General features: G+C 43.4%; 1 protein-coding gene across 1 annotated transcript in view; it reads right to left on the bottom strand.

The window, feature by feature from the left end:
- The window catches only part of HHAT (hedgehog acyltransferase), a 375,962-nt gene that overhangs the window by 16,826 nt on the left and 335,647 nt on the right, over nucleotides 1-23,489 (bottom strand). The window lies entirely within an intron of this gene.

Raw genomic sequence — 23,489 nt, forward strand, 5'->3', positions numbered from 1 at the left:
ACCCCATACTCTGCAATACCCACCCTGGGGGGGTGGGTATTGCAGAGTATGGGGTGGGGTATTGCAGAGTATGGGGTGGGGTATTGCAGAGTATGGGGTGGGGTATTGCAGAGTATTGCACTCATCATTTTTTTTATTTTACTCTGCAATACCCACCCCCCCATACTCTGCAATACCCACCCACCCATACTCTGCAATACCCACCCCCCCATACTCTGCAATACCCACCCATACTCTGCAATACCCCCCCCCATACTCTGCAATACCCCCCCCATACTCTGCAATACCCCCCCCCATACTCTGCAATACCCCCCCCCATACTCTGCAATACCCCCCCCATACTCTGCAATACCCCCCCATACTCTGCAATACCCCCCCCCATACTCTGCAATACCCCCCCCCATACTCTGCAATACCCCCCCATACTCTGCAATACCCTCAATACTCCAATACCTTGCAATACGTCGCCTATGGGGATTTTTAAGTAGCAACGTTTGGCGCAATTTCACGAGCGTGTGCAATTTTGAAGGGTGACATGTTGGGTATCTATTTACTCGGCGTAACTTCATCTTTCATATTATGCAAAAACATTGGGCTAACTTTACTGTTTTTTTTTTTTTTTAAGCACAAAACTGTTTTTTTTTTAAAAACACGCGTTCAAAAAATTGCTGCGAAAATACCGTGCAAGATAAAAAGTTGCAACAACCGCCATTGTATTCTCTAGGGTCTTTGAAAAAAAAGCATATATAATGTTTTGGGTTTCTATGTAATTTTTTTAGCAAATAAATGATGATTTTTACATGTAGGAGAGAAATGTCAGAATTGGCCTGGGTGCTCCAGAACGCCTGATGGTGCTCCCTGCATGTTGGGCCTCTCTATGTGGCCACGCTGTGTAAAAGTCTCACACATGTGGTATCGCCATACTCGGGAGGAATAGCAGAATGTGTTTTGGGGTGTAATTTGTAGTATGCATATGCTGTGTGTGAGAAATAACCTGCTAATATGACAGAAACTAGATTTTTTTTTTTTTTTTTACAGAATTTTCAGTCTTTTTTCTTTTATAGCGCAAAAAATAAAAACCGCAGAGGTGATCAAATACCACCAAAAGAAAGCTCTATTTGTGGGAAAAAAAGGACAAAAATTTCAGATGGGTACAATGTTGTATGACTGAGTAATTGTCATTCAAATTGTGAGAGCACCGAAAGCTGAAAATTGGTCTGGTGATTAAGGGGGTTTTCGTGCCCAGTGGTCAAGTGGTTAATGAGCACACTGGTAACCTACTTGTGTTTAACTGCAGTGTCACCCATCTCCCTGCCATTTATTTTACAAAACAGCGCTATTGAGGTGGTTAGCACCCCATTGTTAGTCATGTGCCCGCACATGTTATGATTTATGACAACATTTTCTTAAAAATTCCTTCAAATTGTTATTTTTTTCACTAAAAGGCTGCATTCTGTCTTCTCTCTCCTGTGTTTTGTGCTAGAAAAACTGAGTAACATCGGTATCCTTTACCATAAGTGTCCTCACACAGACTTGTATTGCAGGGAAGGGGAAGGAGTGTGTCTGAACAGGATCTTATGCTGTAGCCCACAGGTGTCAAACTGGCGGCCATCCAGCTGTCGCAGAACTACAAGTCCCATGATGCATTGCAAGGATGACATGTACAAGCACAACTCCCACAGGGAGAGGCATGATGGGATTTGTAGTTCTGCAACAGCTGGAGGGCCGCCAGTTTGACACCCCTGCCTGTAGCCCATTGGACTGCAATCTCATATAACAAATCCTACACAACTGCTTTATCAGGAAAGTGGAGTTAAAGGATTAGTTGACCTTTCAGAAAGAAATGAAAAGGTGACCACCATGCACCCTCCCCACCCCCATTCCCCACTTACGTACTTCTGTGGGTGATGAGCTGCCAGTGTCCACGCAGCCAGTGCAGCAGTTCAATGATTTTAAATCCCTGCTCTTCCCCCTTATACAACACCTTTGGGAAGGATCAGGGAGTTGCTTTGTGCTGGTGCTGATCAATCAGGATTGCTCTGATCCATCTAAGAAGTGCTGAACAGAAGAGAGGGTGAAGAACAAGGATTTAAAATCCCCGGCCTGCTGCACCAGCTACATGGGCACTGCCAGCTCATCACCCATGAAGGTAAGTATGTACAGTGGGAACCAGGGGGTGGGGAGGGTGTAGGGTGTTAGTTCACCTTTCATTTTTTCTGTAAAGTTAAAGTTGGAACTTCCACTTTTTGGAATCCCCCCCCCCCTCCAGTGTCACATTTGGCACCTATCAGGGGGGAGGAGAGAGCAGATACCTGTGTAATACAGGTAATTGCTCCCACTTCCTGGCATAGATCACTGTTGTGATCGCGGTGACCTACGCCACTTCCTGCGCCTACACTGTCCTCCCCCGCTGTCTTCTGGGAGACACACAGGTCCCAAAAGACAGCATGCGCAGTAGGGAACCAGGAAGTGTAGCCGCAAGGCTCCTGATTCCCTCACCGAGGATGGCAGCGGGGGCAGCCGAGAGCTTCGGCTGCTGACATCGCGGGTGCCCTGGACAGGTAAGTGTCCATATATTTAAAGTCAGCAGCTGCAGTATTTGTATCCGCTGGCTTTTAATTTTTTTTTTTTAGGTGGACCTCCGCTTTAAAGTAACACTTTAAAGCTATGGAAATGGATGTTGATGGCACAGTCTATGTGACTGGATACCACGTGACTTCTCCTGGGCCCTCAAGTTGGGTTTAAAGTGGAGTTTCATCCAAAAAAAATGTTTTCATTATTGTGCTCAGACCTAAAAAAGAGAAAAAAAAATGTTTTACTCATCTGGAAATGCCTGTTGCTATGCAGTCCCACGAAATCTGACTTTGGATCGACCTAGAATTCTGACATCATCTCCCTCTAATGCTCCTGGGAAATGTGCGTCATCATTTCCCAGGATGCAGTGCGCTGTCCAATTATCACTCCCCATCCAAGACTTCCAGGAAGTAAGTGCTTGTGAGCTTCACAATGCCCACAAGCAAAATGACAACAGTGTGGACATAGTTTTATAAACTATCTTTTTTGAATAACTATGCGGAGCGGCAGCGGATTGTAAAATAGTAAGTGACCGGATTTATATTATAAAAACGCATGATAAAAGGACATACATTTAAAAAATGCTAATTGTGATTGGAACCCCCGCTTTAAGTTCTCTAATAAATCAGTAGGAAGAAAAAAACAAAAAACATTGTTCTTTGTAGCTTCCAGAACATCTGCGGGGGCTTCTTTTCTAGTGGCGGTACATATAGCGACATCTGTGTGGTCTACTTTAAAAATAAGAACATTGGGCCAAATCCTCAAAAGAGATACGCCGGCGTAACTGCTGTTACTCCGTCGTATCCCTGGTCCTAACTAGGGAACTGATCCACAGAATCAGTTTCCCATAGTTAGGACGAAGATCCGACATGTGTAATTGAATTACACTGTCGGATCTTAGTACCGCATCCGCCGCTGGACGCATTTTGAGTCGAAATGCCGCCTCGGGTATGCAAATTAGGACTTACGGAGATCCACAAAGCTTTTCAGCTTCGTTTTTTCTCCGTAAGTTTTATTTTGCCAACGCAAAATTAGGGCTGCTTTTACAAGGTGTAAACTGTTTACACCTTGTAAAAACAGACCTTTCTTGCTCGCGACGCGATTTTTTTTAAATTTCAAATTTTTTTTTTGGCGCCGTATCTTTTTTTTTTACCCGACGCAACTTTATTGTCCCGTCGCAATCCACAAAGCCCGACGTAACGTAATTTCACGCTATGCACGTCGGGAAAATGACGTCACGAGCATGCGCAGTACGGCCGGCGCGGGAGCGCGCCTCATTTCAATGGTAATCGCCCCCTGGAGAAGAGGAACGCCTTGCGCCGGCCAGATTTAAGTTACACCGCTCAAAATTTCTAGGTAAGTGCTTTGTGGATCGGGCACTTAGTTAGAGATTTTGCGGCGGTGTAACTTAAATGGAAAAAGTTAGGTTGCGCCAGGTTTTTGAGGATTAGGCCCATTGTTCTGAAAAAAATGAATATATTTAAAAACCTTGAAGAGCAGAAATATCAAACACAGGAGAGTTGGACACATTTATTAACTGATCTGGAAATTAGAAAAATAATGTCAGGTATTTATTTCCAGTATAGAAGAAAGGAAGAAGTAAAATCTGCAAAGTAAGATGACATGTATTAAACATTTTCAAGGAGTAGCAGATGTTTTCCAGGAGATAAGGATATTTGCAAAACATATTCTGTTTATCAAGCTCTTGATTTGCATGAAAGTGTTTACTAGGTTTAATGAATATATCCAATTTTAGTGTATGAAGGAGGAGACATGTTGAGGCAAAATGTTATTCTAGAAACTGTGTAATAAAGAGGGTGAAACAGCAAATGAATACAACCATCGCAAATCACACATCAGGACATCCATGTCCGCTCATTCAGATTTCTGCAGGTTTTCCACTTTTACTGAAAAAAAATCCATAAATCTATACGTAGTTTGTATAACTTTTGCGCAAACCAATTAATATACGCTTATTGGGATTTTTTTTTACCAAAAATATACAGAAGAATACATATTGGCCTACATTGATGAAGATTTTTTTATATATATATATATATATATATATATATATATATATATATATATATATATATTTTTTTTTTTAATTTGCATTATCGTATAAAGTGAAAAATATTTATATTTTTTATATTTTCAAAATGTTAGTTGCACGCCCCTGAGCAATGGTCAATTAAAGAAATTAGCAAAAATTGGCCTGGTCATTAAGGGGATAAAACCTTCTCGGGCTGAAGTGGTTAAAGTGATATTAAAGGCATTTAAAAAGAAAAAAAAAAACAACATACATGTTATACTTACCAGACCTGTGCAGTGGCTTTGCACAGAGCAGCCACAATTCTCTTCATAGGTCCCCCGCCAGTGCTTCTGACCCCTCCTTCCTGCCGAGTGCCCCCAGAGCAAGCAGCTTGCAATGGGGGCACCCAAACAGGCTTGCTCCTGAACCATGCTCTGTATGTCCATTCACACACAAGGCTGTGGCTGGGCCCTGCCCCTTCTCATTGGCTCACTGGCTGTGATTGACAACAGCAGGAGCCAATGGCTCTTGCTATTGTCTCAGCTAATTACGAGGGAGAGAGCTCTCGTGCACATCACTGGATGGGAATTGGGCTCAGGTATGTATTAGTGGAGCTGCTGCACAGCAAAGGATTTTTAACTTCATGCATATAATCAGGCCAGGACTGGCCATAGGGCATACCGGGCATATGCCCGGTGGGCCGCTACACTACAGTAAAACCAAATGTCAGCAGTCCTTTTCCTCTCATCCTGAATGATCAAAAGCTTTGTGGCTTGCTACCGTGTTTCCCCGAAAATAAGCCCGGGTCTTATATTAATTTTGGCAACAAAAGACACAGTAGGGCTTATTTTTCGGGTAGGTCTTACCATGTAATGTGCTGTCTTCTCTTCCCCTATCTCGACCTGCCTGTTAGGAATCCCCAGTGTGAACTTAGTTAAAATGCTTGTAAAATCTTGTAATCCACTCTATTACTGTAGTATACAATGTACAATGTGTGTATTTCTGTAATATAATTGTGCCAAATACCTTCATTATAGCACTGCTCTGCGCTTTTGTGACCTGCCGGAGCTCTCTTCCCTGCATTTATGTTACAGAAACACACACATTGTACATTGTGTACTACTGTAATAGAGTGGGTTATAGCATTTTAAACTAGGGCTTATTTTCGGGGTAGGGCTTATATTGCAGTCCTCCTGGAAAATTATGTTAGGTCTTATTTTAGGGGTAGGTTTTATTTTCAGGGAAACAGGGTACATTGGTTAGACACAACCATGATCAATGTCAGCATGGTGATCATGCAAAGCTCGGGTTCTTGCAGGCCACTGTCACCAGGATAGTAGGGCACATTCATTTGACTATGAAGCTCATAATCAGCTGTGGGACAAAAGCAACCTTTAAATCACTTGTTGGAATGATAAAGAATGATCTGGATCATATAGCCCAAAAACAATCCTTTCTGGCTATATGACTATCCGAGAATGAAGATGCAACCATTTGCATTCTCTTCCCTTGTCCTTGGAAGGACTGATTAATAGAGGACTTAATGTCTACCATTGTCAACACAGAGATCAGGCCGGATGGGCTATTACTATCTCAATAACAATACAAGCTCATAAAAGAATAATTAACCTGAAAACTGGAAGGGACAATTAATTAACCTTCTACTTAAACAATTACTGGCAAATAAGTCAATGTAGATAACAGCTATGGGTGAAGGGGGGGGCAGTCTTTATGTCACATCACTTAGTGCACAGACTACAAGAAATACTTAGTAGAATAAATTGAACATGTTCATTTGGGTGTACATAATAACATAATGGAAAATGGAAATGAATGCAATAACCACTGCAAAGAGATTAGTAGGATGACTATGACTGTCCTGTGATTGGTTGCTTTGGGTGTATGCATATCATTGCTTTCTGCACTGTAGTATTAATGCTGAAAGTATAACTAAACGCAAAAAAAAAAATAGTTTTCGTTTTGCAGAGTAGAAAGGGATTGGAACGCCTATTGGGCTTTTGCCGCCTGTGCCCCTATAGGGAGATCCCCCCTCTCTATTTGTCCTGATTACCATTATCATTGAAAGTGGAAGTATAAGAAAATCCCAAATTTTGGATTGTCCCCAGAAAAGTAAAGAGGAAAAATGTTCCAATAGGGACACAAGTTATGGTGATGAGGGGGTCCCCAAGATTTCCGCTAATTTGCAGGGACTTCATATCACTTCATGTTTGGCTATGAGACTTACAGGGGTTATAACCCTCTCTTACGCTATCCAAAATGAAAAAAAGTTTTGCCTATAGTTCTACTTTAAAGAGGAACTGCAGTCTGCTCACATAGTTTGTAATAAAAACATCTTTGCCATTCTAAAGCTTCCCTCCAACCACTTTGCATATTATTTTATATATACTGTGATTCTGTACTTGCCAAATATGCTGCAAAAAATCTCCCTCCACTAAGTCTGGCTGCATCCATTTTAATTGTGGGCAGCTGAAGCTGCTGTCTGTTCACTTTCTGGATTTACACAGACACACAGAGGCACACCTCCAGCTCTGCAGCTCTTATTGGCCCTCTTATGACTTATCTCCCCTCCCTTCCTGGAAAAAGAGTGAGAGAGAGAGAGAGAGAGAGAGAGAGAGAGAGAGGGAGAGAGCTGTGCATGATGTCATAAGCCTAGACTTTTTTCCAGAAAAGAAACAGGAAGTGGGCTGTATAAGGTATTTACTGTCAGAAAAAAACAATGAAATCCATGCGTCCGACGCCCTGCATGTAGATTAGGGGTCGGGCGCATTGGATTAGGGGGGCGGTGCTCCTGCACCCCTAATGGATAGGCTGCCACTGCATCTAAACACCAGCAAACAGGAAACACAGCAGATGTGAAGATACAAGTAAACTACAACCATATAACTAAAGTGCCTAATATCCTAACTAAGAAACAGGAAGCCTAACTAACTATATAAAATATGTACAAGAATGGGGAACGTGGATAAACAGGGAAAACTGGAGATGCAGAGAACAGATGGAAAGAGGGAACCAGGACCGGAATTAGGTACAAGGGGAACGGAAAAGAGGCAGCAGGGTTCAGGGTGCAGAGCATGAGCAAGATCAGGATCTAGGCTCAGGATAAGTGGCAAGCAATATTTGACAGCAAAGCAAAACCCTGAAGTGAAGTGTAATAGTAGAAGAGGGACTAAATACCCTCCCAGCATCAGGTGGAAACTAATTACTGGAATCTGCTGGCTGCTGGGAGACACCTTCCAGCCGGACAGCAGAACTACAACCTCCCACTCTGGAAAGCACAGGTGATCCAGGTCATGACAACTTGTTATTTAAAGCGGAGATCCACCTAAAAGGGGAAGCTCTGCTTGATTGCTTCCTCCCCTCTTCCGATGCCACATTTGGCACCTTTTCGGGGGGGGGGGGGGGCGGGTACCTGTATTTGACAGGTACCCATCCCCACTTCTGGGAAACCTTGCAGGAGACTTTGCCACAGAAAGATGGGCCCCCCCCCTTTCCTCTGCCACCGGGCAAGTTAGAAAGTGCAGTGTGCTTCGTGCATAAGCAGTAGGGAATCGACTGTGAATCCTAAAGACTTCACTGTTTCCCTTACCACAAATGGCAGCGACAGCATCTGCGAGCCGATATGAAAATAGGCTGGGGTGCCGTCATTGTGGGATCCCTGGACAGGTAAGTGTCCACATATTAAAAGTCAGCAGCTACAGTATTTGTTGGACCTCCTCTTTAAGGTTGTTACTGACACAAGCTCTACCATCTATGGGCGGACTGAGGGATGTCATATACTGTCCAATACTACCAAGTAATTTTTTCAAACAGTGCAATTTTTTTAAATTAAATAGCTATATACAGGAAACAGTACCTGTATCAGGTTACACATGCATTGTTGTTTGTGTGCCTTTTAATTATTTTGTCAGAGCTAGGACAATTAGTCCCACATCCTTCAGTGTGTCTATAGTTTCCATTAGGAGCACATGTAATTCCTGGAGCTAGACATATTATGATTTACCTATCTGATTTGCACAAGTTTTTGATTTAAGCTTTCTGTTATCTGCAAGACAGCATTGGATCAAGTCACTGTCTGCTTACACTAGTTAGTTATAGCTCTCATTTATAGAGATCACACTGTCAGTGCTTATATTGGGGAAGCAGAACAACCTGGTAAGTGTGGATTATTGCAGATGATTTTTGCCATGGTTGAAGAGCATCAAAGGAGTTGCAACCTGCCATTCCCATGGACAAAAAGAAAACAGGTGGAAATGCCCAAGTTGAATGACAAGCTCATGTCTTTGGACTTCACCCATTACTGTTGATAAAACGCTCTCAGAAGATACAATTGATTGATCAGGGTCAATCTGGCCATCAACTTTTTCAAGTAACATATAATCAAGTTAAACTTCTGGTCTAGAAGTGTGCTACCTAATCCTGGTTTCGGAGGGTGGTAAAATCGCACACGTTGAGCTATTTAATCTCATCCCAATTTATGAAGGACTCATTATATTGGGTCCAGCTTGTCTGACTGCCCTCCAATGTCTACTGGCAGCTTAGACTCATACGGGGTAAGGACAAACGCTGTCTGTCACTGACATGTGGACAATGTTTGTTACTGGATGCAATTACATTTGGTTTGTCATGCCCATTTAGACTGCATAGATAACGAGTGCAATTAGCTAATTCTTTCTTTGCGTTAGACAGACGCTGCTTATCAGAGATGTGAAAAGAATGACAAGCCACTGTCTGCATTGAAGGTTACATTGTGCCGTTGTCAGGAAGCTCCAATGAATATGTACAATGGTTTTCATGCAGAATTTGATTGCCATCTTGATCACATCAGTATTTAGGACACACAAAATTACTCTGTGTGCAGCTTTATTCATACAGTGATTAACTGCAATAATGCCGAAAAGGTTGACAAAGACATAACTAATCCAAAAGACAGGGACTCCGGCTGTAGGAGTAAAGATTGCAGGTAATGTTAACTCTCTATTGTATTAAATAATTTTAATATTTATTTTGCATAACTAACGCTTGTTAAATATTTAAAGCGTTATATATGGTACTTGTTTCTATGATAATGCAGAAACATGCATTTTTACTACGTGGCATTGTCCATCACCATCCCAGAAGTGGAAGGACCCATGATGCCATATCTTCATCCATAAGACTGCTGGATTAAAGGTATGTATAAAACTAGGTGCAGAGAGCAGGGGGGTGGGGTTGGATGGAGATAGGGCCTTGGGAGGGAAATCCCAAAAGTTGTCCTTCAACCATTTCAAGGCCGGGCCAATTCTGACATTCGTCTCCTACATGTTTTGCTAGAAGACAACTTAGAACCCCATAACACGTATTTTTAAAATGTCTGTCTTATGACGAAACGCGTCTGGGAGGACGTGTAGTGATGTCACCACACCGAGGAGCAATGGCTCCGTTCGCTTGCCAGCCGGCAGATTTTTACATGACTGATTTTAACTGTTTTTGTAAGTACAACTTACATCTTTTAATAAAATATGTTATGCAGAGTTACGCTATGTTGCATCCTCTCTGTTTACACATGACCATTTGGTGGAGCTTGTGGAAGTGAAAGAAGCCAGTTCCAGGAATCTGTAACCTGTGGGTTCATTACAACGTTAAAGGCCACGGCTGGGCTAGCCGACTGCAAACTGAGCTTGCCCTGTCTGGTAAGCGGCTTTGATACCTGGTGGCGGGTTCTCACGAGAGTGTGCATATTTATGATAGTCACGTGGTGATTAGGAGCATATCGTACAGGACTCACAGTGAAAGTGTACCCCGAGGACTGTACACATATGTTTAACAACTTTTAGTTTCAGTGGACTTTTAAAAAAGTTTTTGGTGCATTGGCGCAGCTTTAACCCCTTGTTGTCTTTGTATTTTTAAATCAGAGACCCTAGAGCAGGAGTGTCAAACGCAATCTCATCGTGGGCTGCATCAGCATTATGATTGTTCTCAAAAGGGCCAGTTGTATCTGTAAGATTAGATGTCCAGCGCATCCCCTCCCCTTATATTAGATGTCAAGAGACACCCCACCATCAGAAGTTGAGTCCCCCACTCTCCCTTACATTACAGTGCATCCCCCTCCATTATGCTGCTGTTGGGAAGAAGCTGGATGCGTTGCTTGAAAGCAGAAAGTAAGGGTCTGCAGGAGGACCAGAGAAGGGCTGGAGCTCCCCTGCAGCTGCAGGAGAGGTGCGAGGGCCACATTAAATGGCCTGGAGGGCCGGATTCGGCCCACAGGCCTTGTGTTTGATAACCTGTGCCCTAGAGAATAAAATGGTGGGAGTTGCATATTTTTGTGTTACACAGTATTTGCGCAGCGGTTTTCCAAACGCACATTTTGGGGGAAAATATATATTTGAATGTATTTTGATACATAAAAACACAATACCATACCGAATTTTTTGGTAAAACATGAAAGATGATTTTTTTTTTAATACTCTTGTTTTTACACTGTTTCTTTAATTTTTATTTTTCTGCTTGATCACTTATATTGCTGTCATAATAAATGTAAACATCTCTTGTGATGACATCAAGCAGTGATGGGTCCTCTTTACTGAGACCTCTGGGGTCTAATAGACCCCAGATGTCTCCTCTGCCCTTGAAAGCTTTGGATCAAACTTGGATCAGTTCAATCAGAAGCTCTCCTAAGCTGGCAATGGGCGGTAAATGACAGACAGAAACGAAAGTAACAAAATTCTCCTTGCGTCCGATTTCTGACGTCACACAGGGAGGAATGACATCCAGATGCCAGCGGATGCATCCTTACCTTACCAGGTTCCTCGATTGCGTGTGAGAATCTGGTAAAGGCGGCGGCAGGAGGCATTCTTTAGCTGCTCAGATTTCTTTCAAAATTGCCAGCTGGAGACACTGATAACCGTGGTCATTTCTGCAGCGATGGCTGAGATATCACCCTTGCTACCCAGCGACGTACCGATTTGTCGCTGAAAAGGAAGCGATAAAAGGACCAAGTTCCTTTGGTTAAAGTTTCCCTTTAAAGCGGGGGTTCACCTGGAATTTTTTTTTATAAAAGCCAGCAGCTACAAATACAGCAGCTGCTGACATTTAAAAATTAAAACTTACCTGTCCAAGTCGCCCGCAACGTCGGCAGCCGAAGTCGAGTGGTAGCTCGGCTCTCGGCTTCCCCCGCCGCCATCCTCGGTAAGGGAATCGGGAAGTGAAGCGCTGGGGCTTCACTGCCCAGTTCCCTACTGCGCATGTGCGGGTTGCGCTGTGCAGTTCCCACTGTTTCCCGTTGTGTTCTGGGAGCCGAGTGTTTCCCAGAACACAACGGGAGGGGGTGACACGGAGGGGCCGGACTCCCGCGGGAGTCTATACCCAGAAGTGGTGAAAATACCTGTTTTATGTTTTATCTGCACCCCCTCCCCCCTGAAAGGTGTCAAATGTGACACCGGAGGGGGGGAGGGTTCCGAAAAGCAGAGGTTCACTTTTGGGAGAACCTCCGCTTTAAGTCGTGGCTCTAACCTCTTGAGCGCAGTCCACCTGGTATACTTATTCGGTCCCAATTCCATTAATCTTCACTGTTCATTACTGTTGGGAGCCACTGCATGCACAAGGTTAAGAGGACCAAGTGAGGACACTTTCCCAGAAAAGGATGTGCAACTCTGAGCAGGACCACATACTAAAGATCGCTGGAAGGGGGACAGAGGTAAGACCAAGTAGACTGCACTCAGGGGGATGGGGCCATGGCTTAAAGCAGGGGTCTCCAAACTTTCTAAAGAAAGAGCCAGTTTACTGTCCTTCCGACTCTAGGGGGACCAGATTGTGTCCAGTAGCAGTCAACAATGCCCAATCTTTGGTATTAGGAGAAATAGTGCCCCTTTTTGTTGTCAGTGAAAGGAATATGCCCCATCGTTGGGGTCTGTGGAAGGAATAGTGCCTCGTTGTTGGTGTCAGTGGCAGGGATTATGCCCCATTGTTGGTATCAGTGGTGGAAATAATGCCTCAAAAGCTGGGTAAAGGAAAGAAAAAGGCCTCATCCGGCCCCAGGGCCACAGTTTGGAGACCACTGGCTTAAAGGACAACTTTTGCCAGAGACACAAATGTCCATGTAAAGAAATATGATCTATAAGAAAGAAGGCGGCCTATTGCTGCCGACCTCTACCGCTGAAAAACACTAGCTGTCCGACTATCATGGTATTCTCGTAATGTAATATACTACAATATATCTTAAGGTCCTGACCTGGGCCAGGTATGAAAATCAGTAGTTCTGACTTTACTTGCTGCGTTCCAGATCTGTAATGCCGCGTACACACGATCATTTTTCGGCATGAAAAAAAAAAGAAGTTTTTCGGCATGTAGAAAAAACAAAGTTTTTCCAACTTCATCATTAAAACGATGTTGCCCACACACCATTGTTTTAAAAAAATGCTCTAGCAAAGCGCAGTGAAGTACAACACGTACGATGGCACTTTAAAGGGGAGGTTCCATGCGGATGACGCCACCCTTGGGGCTGCTTTAGCTGATTCCGTGTTAGTAAAAGACGATTCGCGCTTTTCTGTCTGTTACAGCGTGATGAATGTGCTTACTCCATTATGAACGGTAGTTTTACCAGAACGAGCGCTCCCGTCTCATAACTTGCTTCTGAGCATGCGCTGGGTTTTTAACGTCGTTTTAGCCCACACACGATCATTTTTTACAAACCGAAAAACGACATAGTTTAAAACGTCGTTAAAAAATGCAGCATGCTCGAAAAAAAAAATTGTAATTTTTCAGAAGCCGAAAAATTATGTGAAGCCTACACACGATCATTTTAAATGAAATTATTTTAAAACAAGGTTTTTTTCATGCCGAAAAATTATCGTGTGTACGCGGCATTAGAAGTTCTCTTTTTCAGCACAAGGTTAGCACGAGCTGTCTACATATGCAACCTTGGACTGCGAGCAGAATTCGTTCCGGAAACATGCTTGTAATCCAAAGCACTCTTACATCAAAGCAAATTTCCCCATAAAAAATAATGGAATCTCCGCACCGCCGGCTACCACCGCTGTCAGTCTGCAATCATGACCGGGAAGACTATTCTGCAGTAGAGCGATCTGAAAGCGAGGCTTGAAGCACTTGTAGAGCGCATTGTGGAAGGGATGACATAGATGGCAGTGCAGAGGCTGGTCTATGTGGACATCTTTACCCCGGATCCCTGCATACTTAGATGTGCCTGTTTGGATCATCAACCATGTGAGTTGCTAAATGGTGTAACCATATTGCTACACTTAGAGGCACCTCTCTTCTCTTTTATACTCAGCTGTGACATGACGCTACTTGTATATCAAGACATTGCTTCAAGTCAAAATCTATTAAAAAATGTTGCTTGTCTTGCAAAACACTCTCAAACCAATGTTTTAGGCCCCTTTCACACTGGGGCTGGAGGCGCGGTGGCGGTATAGCGCCGCTAAAAATAGCGGCGCTATACCGTCGGATTTGCCGCGGGATTCGGCTGCTAGCAGTGCAGTATTAACCCCCCGCTAGCGGCCGATAAAGGGTTAAAGTGGAGGTTCACCCAAAATATTAATTTTTAACATTAGATTGAGGCTAATTTTAGTAAGCAGAATCGGGTGTTTTTTTTTTTTAATTAATGTAGTACTTACCGTTTTAGAGCTCGATGTTCTCCCGCCGCTTCCGGGTATGGGCTGCGGGACTGGGCGTTCCTATTTGATTGACAGCCTTCCGACGGTCGCATACAGCGCGTCACAAAATCCCGAAAGTAGGCGAACGTCGGTGCGCAGGCGCCATATAGAGCCGCATCGACGTTCAGCTTCTTTCGGCAACTGGTGACGCGCTGTATGCGACCTTCGGAAAGGCTGCTGTCAATCAAATAGGAACACCCAGTCCCGAAGATCATACCCGGAAGCGGCGGGAGAACATCGATCTCTAAAACGGTAAGTACTGCATTCATTTTAAAAAGAACACCCGATTCTGCTTACTAAAATTAGCCTCAATCTAATGTTAAAAAAAAAAATTTGGGTGAACTCCCGCTTTAATACCGCCCGCAATGCGCCTCTGCAGAGGCGCATTGCGGGCGGTATTGCCGCGGTTTCCCATTGTTTGAAATGGGAAGGAGCGGTATACACGCCGCTCCTCTCACCGCTACAAAGATGCTGTTGGCAGGAGATTTTTTTCTCTCCCGCCAGCGCATCACCTCAGTGTGAAAGCCCGAGGGCTTTCACATTGAGTATGCAGTGCAGGAGTTTTTCAGGCGGTATAGCAGCGCTATTTTTAGCGCTGTACCGCCTAAAAAACTCCTCAGTGTGAAAGGGGTCTAACTCTATCTCTCACGACATGGTGCCAAAGTCCATGAGCTAGATTGATTGATAGATCGCACACATACATGTAAACTGCAAAAAAAAGAAAAATGTGCTGTCAAGGCTGATCTCTTTAACTGTGCAGCGACAAATGCGATGTGACAGCAGCTGGCTGTCTGAGGTACATTATATATAGAACAGTCGCATTACGGTCGGGGAGTTTTAAATGGGTGTAAACGGAGGGAAATAGATCAATTTGAGAAAGTGTATTTTCATGATTCAGGCCTCCGAGCAGCCAGTAGTGATTTGCATTCATTTCCTGATCAATGTAGCAGCAATAGGTCTCTATTTGGAGAGTAAATTTAGCATACGACACTGCAGGCGATTTGGTATTCTTAGATAACGCTACAGGCTGTTCTGAATTTCTTACAGGCTGCAATGATCAGTGTTCAACATTTAGCCATGAGGGAATTTAAATTTCCTGCTTTTGATTTGACGCACGCAGAAGCATGCAAAACAAACAAAAAAGTGGGGGCAGGTGTATAAAACATGGAAGGATAACCAAATTGTTTATTAGAGGATCCTTAAAGAGGAGTTCCAACGTCAATTCAAATTTTTTTTTTAAACAATTCGTAACTTTATGTAATTTAAATGTAACACTCACTTCTTTTTTCCAATATATCCCCCGATGTCCAGTTTCTTATAAAAAACAAAGTTATGTAATTACTTCCCGGCCATTTTCATCATGTGAAGCCCAAAAGCAGACAGTTCTGGGATACGGTGATGATGAGCTACCAGCATGCACCGCCCGTATGGCGTGCAGGGCCGTAAACATCCGACGTTGCCATCACAATGGGCGGTGTCGCGAGAACGAGCGACGGCCATCCGCACTGACTCCTGGGAATAAGGACACATAGTTTCCAGGAGACAGTGCGCCACCGGATATGACGCCCATACTCGCGGGTGGCAGAGACCGGAAAGGCCACTGAAAAGCCTCCTAACAAGGTAACCCTTAGGAGAAAAAAATAAATATATTTTGGGGGCACTCGGCAGGAGCCAGGAGCGCCGGAAAGGCATCCGAGAAGTGGAGGATCTTGGCTGCTCTGTGCAAAACCACTGCACAAAGCAGGTAGGTATAACATGTTTGTTATTAAAAAAAAAAACAAGACTTTAGTATCACTTTAGCTGAGACAAGCACACACTACAGATGGATATGCTTTGTTAATATTTTTAATGTCTGAGGTTTACAACCATTTTAAAGTGGTTGTAAAACCCCCCTTTTTTTGCTACATGTAATGCCTATATTAAGGCTTACCTGTAGCTAGCCTGGATATCTCCTAAACCTGCATGATTTAGGAGATATCCCCCTGTGTCTGCATGTGCCAAAGTGATTGGCAGATGCGCATTGAAGCAATGACACGTTGTGCCGTTGCTTCAGTTAGCTGTGCCGTAACCGGCGGATAACGCGTGCATGCGCGGGAGTGACGTCATCTCGGCTCCGGCCAATCACACCGCCGGAGTCTCGATACCCAGAAGCAAGCTCCGCGGCCGGAGGGGGGTCGAGGATGGCTTCGGGGGCTTCGATCTAAGGAAAATTATACATAATGAGCTAGTACGGGTTTACAACCGCTTTAATACTGACACCCACTGCAGTTCGCAAGTGCAGTGTGTTTTGAATGCGGGAGTGGGAAACATGCTTGGAATGCGGGTTTCCCCCAGTGCATTCTGGTGTGAACTGGCCCTAAGAACAGAGCAAAAGTCTCCTATCCACAGCACCAAGTTAGCCTCTATTTAGATCTGCAGTTGCCAAGATACTGCACACATTAGCAGCTGTTAAAAGTCATTTAGTCGCGCTAAAATCGGTTTAAAACTAACATAAGCACACAGGCCTGCTATGACAGTTATCACCAGAAGCATTCCTTGTAGGTAGTGTACACTGTGCGTGTGCTAGTAGGCAGAATGCAAATGAAAACATTGCAGAAAACAAAACTGGCATGTTAGGGATTTAATATGTATTGAACATTTTTAACTTGAGCTCTCTTTTGGGAAACTGGCAAATCGATTGGTTTAGTTCCACTTTAAACCTGAACTCCAGACAGATAAAAAAAAAAATAACAAATTCATGCAGATATGCATCAAAAGGGTGCAGTAGATCCGACAGTGTAGTAATCCCTACGACGCAGCAGATCCTAAGGGGCAGATCCACAAAGCGAGTACGCCGGCGTATCTACTGATACGCCGGCGTACTTTCAAATTTCCTGCGTCGTATCTTTGTTTTGAATCCTCAAAACAAGATACAATGGCATCTGGGTTAGATCCGACAGGCGTACGTCTTCGTACACCTTTCGGCCTCCGCTGGGTGGCGTTCCCGTCGTAATCATCCACGTTGAGTATGCAAATTAGCTATTTCCGACGATCCACGAACGTACGAGCTACCGTCGCATTCTTTTACGTCGTCTCTAGTCGGCTTTTTCCGGCGTATAGTTAAACCTGCTATTTGGTGGCGTATAGTTAAACCTGCTATGTTAAGTATGGCCGTCGTTCCCGCGTTTAATTTGAAAAAAAATAAATTGTTTGCGCAAGTCGTCCCTGAATCGGGATGGACGTAATTTACGTCCACGTCAAAACAATGACATCCTTGCAACGTCATTTAGCGCAATGCACGGCGGGAAATTTAAGGACGGTGCATGCGCAGTTCGTTCAGCGCGGGGACGCGCTTCACTTAAATGAAACACGCCCCCTACCTGCCCAATTTAAATTCCGCGCCCTTACGCCGTAAGGCGCGAATTCTTTCAGGATTCAAACCAAAAAATGTAAGTTGCGGTAGCGTATCTCAGATACGCTGCCCCTAAGTCTCCAATTTCTATTGATAAACATATGTGCTTATCTATGGCCATCCTTTACCCGTACCACATAATCAACGCAACGCATTTCCAAGCGGTGGCAAAAAATAAAAAAATACAAATCTTACGTTAAAGATTTTCTCTCTGTGAGGTTTCTACGGAATGAAGAAAAGGTTTTAAATGTTTAAGCCTGATTACTGCTCTGGGGAATGACACCTATGAGCCACTTTAAATAAAGCTCCTTTTATTTAACAAAGCATACTTATTCTGTATTTAGATACTGGCTTACACTAATCTTCTTTGCCTCCTTGCTAATTTTAATTAAGATAACACAACAGATAACTTCTAAATAAACTGTTTACAAGATTGTTTTTTTTCTTCGTGTGCTGAATTAGCGGCGTGTTTCTGTAATAAAGCTTGGAGCTCACAGGAGAGAAAGCACTTCAAAGGGATGCACTAATCAGAAGACTGTATAAAAAGTACGCCATCGCTTCATACTGGACTCTCTAATCCCTCCATGACTAAGAACTGTGTACGTTGGTGACCAAAAAAAGGATTCCAATGACGTGCAGAAATAAAATATTCAAGTGATAACCAGGAGAAGATCCAATCCAGCTGAAGGTATAAAATGTGCCTCTTCTGAACCGGCTATTTTATGGATAACCACAATAGCTGCAGGAAGCCCCAACCAGTTCTGCAGAGAATGATTACACAGGTTTTATAAATATTGTCCAATACACTACTATTCTCCTGCAGATAAGCCAGCCTCAGAACTCGTTGTCCTCTACTCCCTCTTCTTCAGCCTTCTATATAAACTTGCATGTTTGGTGCACATACTGTATCTATGAAGCATTCTGAAGAGAGCTTTGCCAAAGAGAAATGGGATAGTGCCGAAACAACTGTCTTCTACATTCATGGGTGCTCACAGATTGGGACCCCTATGCAAAGGATCTGGTTAGGCACCCATTGGAGTTTATCATTGTTTCTTCTCATATATGTGCAAAAGTCTCATCAGTCTGTCTGCATCGAAAATTCAATGAGCACCTACAGTGTGTTTTGGCTGCAAAATTATTCAAACTCAAAGAAAATGTGCTGCACATCGGTGACATCTTGAAAAGAGCATTAGCTTTAATGAGTAAGCAAGCAACATACAGCACACTCTGCTGACTTATCGCCTAAGGCCATCCATCAAGTTTCAACCAGCGTTGTTTGCAATAAAGCCCTACTTGGGGCGAAACTCGTTAGAGGGTGGCCTCAGGCAGAAAGTTAACAGTGTGGACTATTAGCCGGATTCAGGTAGGGGCGCGTATCTTTAAGGCGGCGCAGCGTATCGTATTTACGAATGAATAGGGTAAAACTCCTGCGCTGTCTGTGAATGGGAAAGGGAGGGGGAAGGGAAGTGAAGGGAGCACTGCTGCAAACACTAGGAAGGTCTACCTTAATAGACAAAATATGAAATAATAAACAAGTGAAAAGTGTTAGCGCTGTGAAAAAAATATTTGTTAATACTAAAAATATAAGTATGTGAAGGAAAAGGGCACAAGTGACTAAAACTAGTGAAGTATTACAACATGGTAGCAATAAAGTGAACAGTCTCTGAATATACAATGGTGGTACACATATGATCTTAGGCAAGGAAGTCCAAAAACAGAAGACCACACAGTCACTATTAGTTCTGATTCAACTGATAGGTGGAGGAAGAAAAAACACTCAGATGGAAGAAGACCCCGCAACCGAATCTTGTGAGAAAGGCAAGCCGCACACCTTGAAGTATCACACACACCTCTAGTGGTCCCAGCAGCTCACCTCACAGCTGACATATATAGCCTGATCGGAAAACACTTTGCATATGGAAATCTGGTCTTATAATGGATGTTTGTTCTTAGGTCCCAGTACAAGGCAGTACATGCAAGAAAGGAACATACAGCAAGATAGTGTAATACTGGTATACCAGGGAGCTTTGCACGCAACCAGCACTAATTGCACTTACTAAAGTGAAAAAATGTAGAGCTTATCTCCACGAGCAGCGAGCTCGTCAGTGTCCTGCTTCTCCTCTTGCTTAGAATCTCCCCTGTGTCCCGCTGGGGATGCTAAGTGACTCGAGTGGCGATGTCACAAGAAATAGAGGGAAGGAGGGCACATCGCATAATCCAGTATACCAAGTAAAATATTTATTAAAACAGCATATAAAAACTCACATTTGGGCAGGTATATGGTGCATAGTATCCACGAGTAGCGAACTCGTTTGCCGTCCGTCAGGTGCTAGAGTGTGTCCAGCGCTCCAATCCCAACGCGTATCGTCACACCACGTGACTTCATCAGGGGAAGTCACGTGGTGACGATACGCGTCGGGATTGGAGCGCTGGACACACTCTAGCATCTATCGTATCGTATTTACGCTACACCGCCTTAAGTAAGAGAGGCAAGTACTGTATCCACAAAGTACTTGCCTCCTAACTTACGGCGGCGTAGCGTAAATGGGGCAGGTGTAAGCGCGCCTAATTCAAATGAGGATGAGGGGGCGTGTTTTATGTTAATGGGGGTGACCCGACGTGAATGACGTTTTTACGAACAGGGCATGCGCCGTCCGTGTACATATCCCAGTGTGCATTGCTCCAAAGTACGCCGCAAGGACGTATTGGTTTCAACGTGAACGTAAATTACGGACCATTCACGGACAACTTACGCAAACAACGTAAAATTTAAAAATTTCGACACGGGAACGACGGCCATACTTAACATTGACTATGCCTCCTAGGGGGCAGCTTTATCTTTACACGGCGTATCTCTTACGGAAACGGCGTATCTTTACTGCGATGGGCGCACGTACGTTCGTGAATCGGCGTATCTAGTAATTTACATATTCTACGCCGAACTCAACGGAAGCGCCACCTAGCGGCCAGCTTAAAAATTACACTTCAAGATACGACAGCGTAGGAGACTTACGCCGCTCGTATCTTAGCCTAATTTAAGCGTATCTGGTTTCCAGAATACGCTTAAATTAACGCCGGCGTAGATTCAGAGTTACGCCGGCGTATCTACTGATACGCCGGCGTAACTCTCTATGAATCTGGCTATTTATGTTGCTTGCCTGCTCAAAAAGGCAAACTGGATTTTTAAGACATCATTGGTATTTGATGCTGAATTTCATAGCTTCCTTCCTGACCTATTTCAGCTACTCTCAGTGACATCACCAATATCTTTACTATTTTATATGGGAAGCAGAACCCATGAACCAGATCTTATTACAACTATAAAATTGACACTAAACCCAATAAAAAAAATGAAAAACGTCATACCCTTTCAATGATATCTGCAGATAGTCCATTAGAAAATTATATTTGAATTCTCCCCTGCTGCAGTGTCCTTTTAGAAGGTGGCTATGGTGAGTTTACATGGCCCCAATCTTGCTTCCATAATCTATCTTGCTTCCAAGATGGTCTACATTAATGTGATCATACTGTACACACATCCCTGACATCATTGTGTTGGGTCCTCCCACAAGTTGATCAATGGGCTGTTTATTGTGCCAATGCTCTGGCTTCAATAAGTAAAAGCACAGTAAACTGCCCACTAATAAACTTGTAAGAGGAACTGGCATGAGTGATGTCAGGGAAGCCTCTGCAGTAAGATCACCAGTGCAATGATTCATGGGTTTAGTTTGTATAGAGCAGATCATGTGACCTTGTGAGTAAATGGAAGTTAGAGTAAAATACCCACAGTTGGGAGCAAGTGGAGGACTCAAACAACTGAGTTAAAAAACTGTACAGATACAGCTTGTTTAATGACCACTCGAACTTACGACCAGCTCTCTCCACCCCAACGACACACTATACATCATTGTATTGTACAATATAGTACAGAATTTTCATTTGTGTTCTGTACTTATGCAAATTAAAACAACGTTATTGTGTTGAAGTTGTGTGTTTAGACTTTTTTCACAGTACAGTAATTAAGAATGCCTAAAATATTGATTATCTGTGACTCTTCGTTTAACAACCTGGTCATTGGAACGGAATCTGGTCATTAAATGAGGAGTACCTGTATTTTATCATCTTTGCACATTTTTCATAAAGTCCTGTACTAAAGAACACTGTGCAGAATTCAGAGGTTTCTTTTAATTGAATTGCTTGGTGTCACTTTAAACTTAACTCAAACAGTAAAGTTCATGGTTGAAGTGTATTTATGGGAGCTGTCTTACCTGGCAAAAAATCTGTAATTCTTTTCAGTCAGTCAGATCCAGGAAACCCTAAAGCCTCGTACACACGATCAGTCCATCCGATGAGATTGGTCTGAAGGACCGTTGTCATTGGTTAACCGATGAAGCTGACTGATGGTCCGTCGCGCCCCCACACACCATCGGTTAAATAACCGATCGTGTCAGAACGCAGTGACGTAAAACACAACGACGTGCTGAAAAAAATGAAGTTCAATGCTTCCAAGCATGTGTCGACTTGATTCTGAGCATGCATGGATTTTAAACCGATGGTTGTGAATACTAACGATCGGTTTTGACCTATCGGTTAGGAATCCATTGGTTAAATTTAAAGCAAGTTGGCTTGTTTTTAACCGATGGTTAAATAACCTATGGGGCCCATACATGATTGGTTTTGATCGATGAAAACGGTCCATCAGACCGTTGTCCTCTGGTTAACCTATCGTGTGTACGAGGCCTAAAGCTAAGCCAGCTCCTGTAGGTCATTTGCATTGCAGCTAATAGGTCTAGGACCCATCCCAGTCTGTGACTGAACAAAGAAGAAACATCAAAAAAGATTGACAAAGTTATCATTTGTCGCTATCTAAAGCCCCATACACACAGGCTGAATGTCGGGAGACATTGACCGATTAAAAAAAAGAAAACAACCGGCCAACATTCGGCCCATGTGTATGGCACCGGCAGAGGCCAGCCATTGGGCTGACTTCTCTTGGACAAGCATGCTGGAAAACCAGCAGCTCACCAATTCCTGATCAGCGCTCTCTACCAATGGCGGAGAGCGCTGATCGGAGTGCTCTGACAGGGGAGATCGCTATACTAATTTTGCATAGTTAGTACAGCGCCTCTGACTGGAGCGGACAGTTTTTTTTCTGTTCAACCCGGTGGGTGTACCAGGCATAAATCACCCAATTAGCTGCCACCTCTCTCAGCACCCTCTGAGTCCTTCTGTGTGGGAATTTACAGGATAGAAGTATCTAGAGATTTGGGTACTTTTGGCAGATGTACGTTTTTATTTTTATATGAATACACAGCTAGAGCTAATGGTACAGATTAATAGCTGCCTAGAGTTCTGCTTTACAGTTAAGTTTTGTTCAGAAAAAAATAACCTTCAAGAAACTTAAACTGCACAGTAAATTTTACCTTCCAATCTCCATTCCCAAACAGAATACTAACTGGAAGAGTCTGCCTTCATTACAATCACCTGATCTGTCCTAGTGTGGTGATAAGAAAAGTAACAGCATCCCATTAGCAATGATAACTCTTTCCAAACAATCTCTCTAAAAATCAAATTTCTTTCACTGGGGATGCCTATTGGTGCAAATTTCTGGGAAGAATAATGACCCAATCAAAAGGGGATGTCATTCGATTTCTGGGGGTGATCTTTGCACAAGCAATGTACACCACCAAAAGGTCATATTTGCATAATAGAGACAAAGTCATTTGTTTGTAGTGTTAATAGTTGCTGCAGAATGAAATAGAAAGGCAGCTTTTCATATCAATAAATTATAAAATGGTGTCTAATGTTATATATATTGTGGGAG

Source organism: Rana temporaria, chromosome 4, assembly GCF_905171775.1.
Source record: "Rana temporaria chromosome 4, aRanTem1.1, whole genome shotgun sequence".
NCBI lineage: Eukaryota > Metazoa > Chordata > Amphibia > Anura > Ranidae > Rana > Rana temporaria.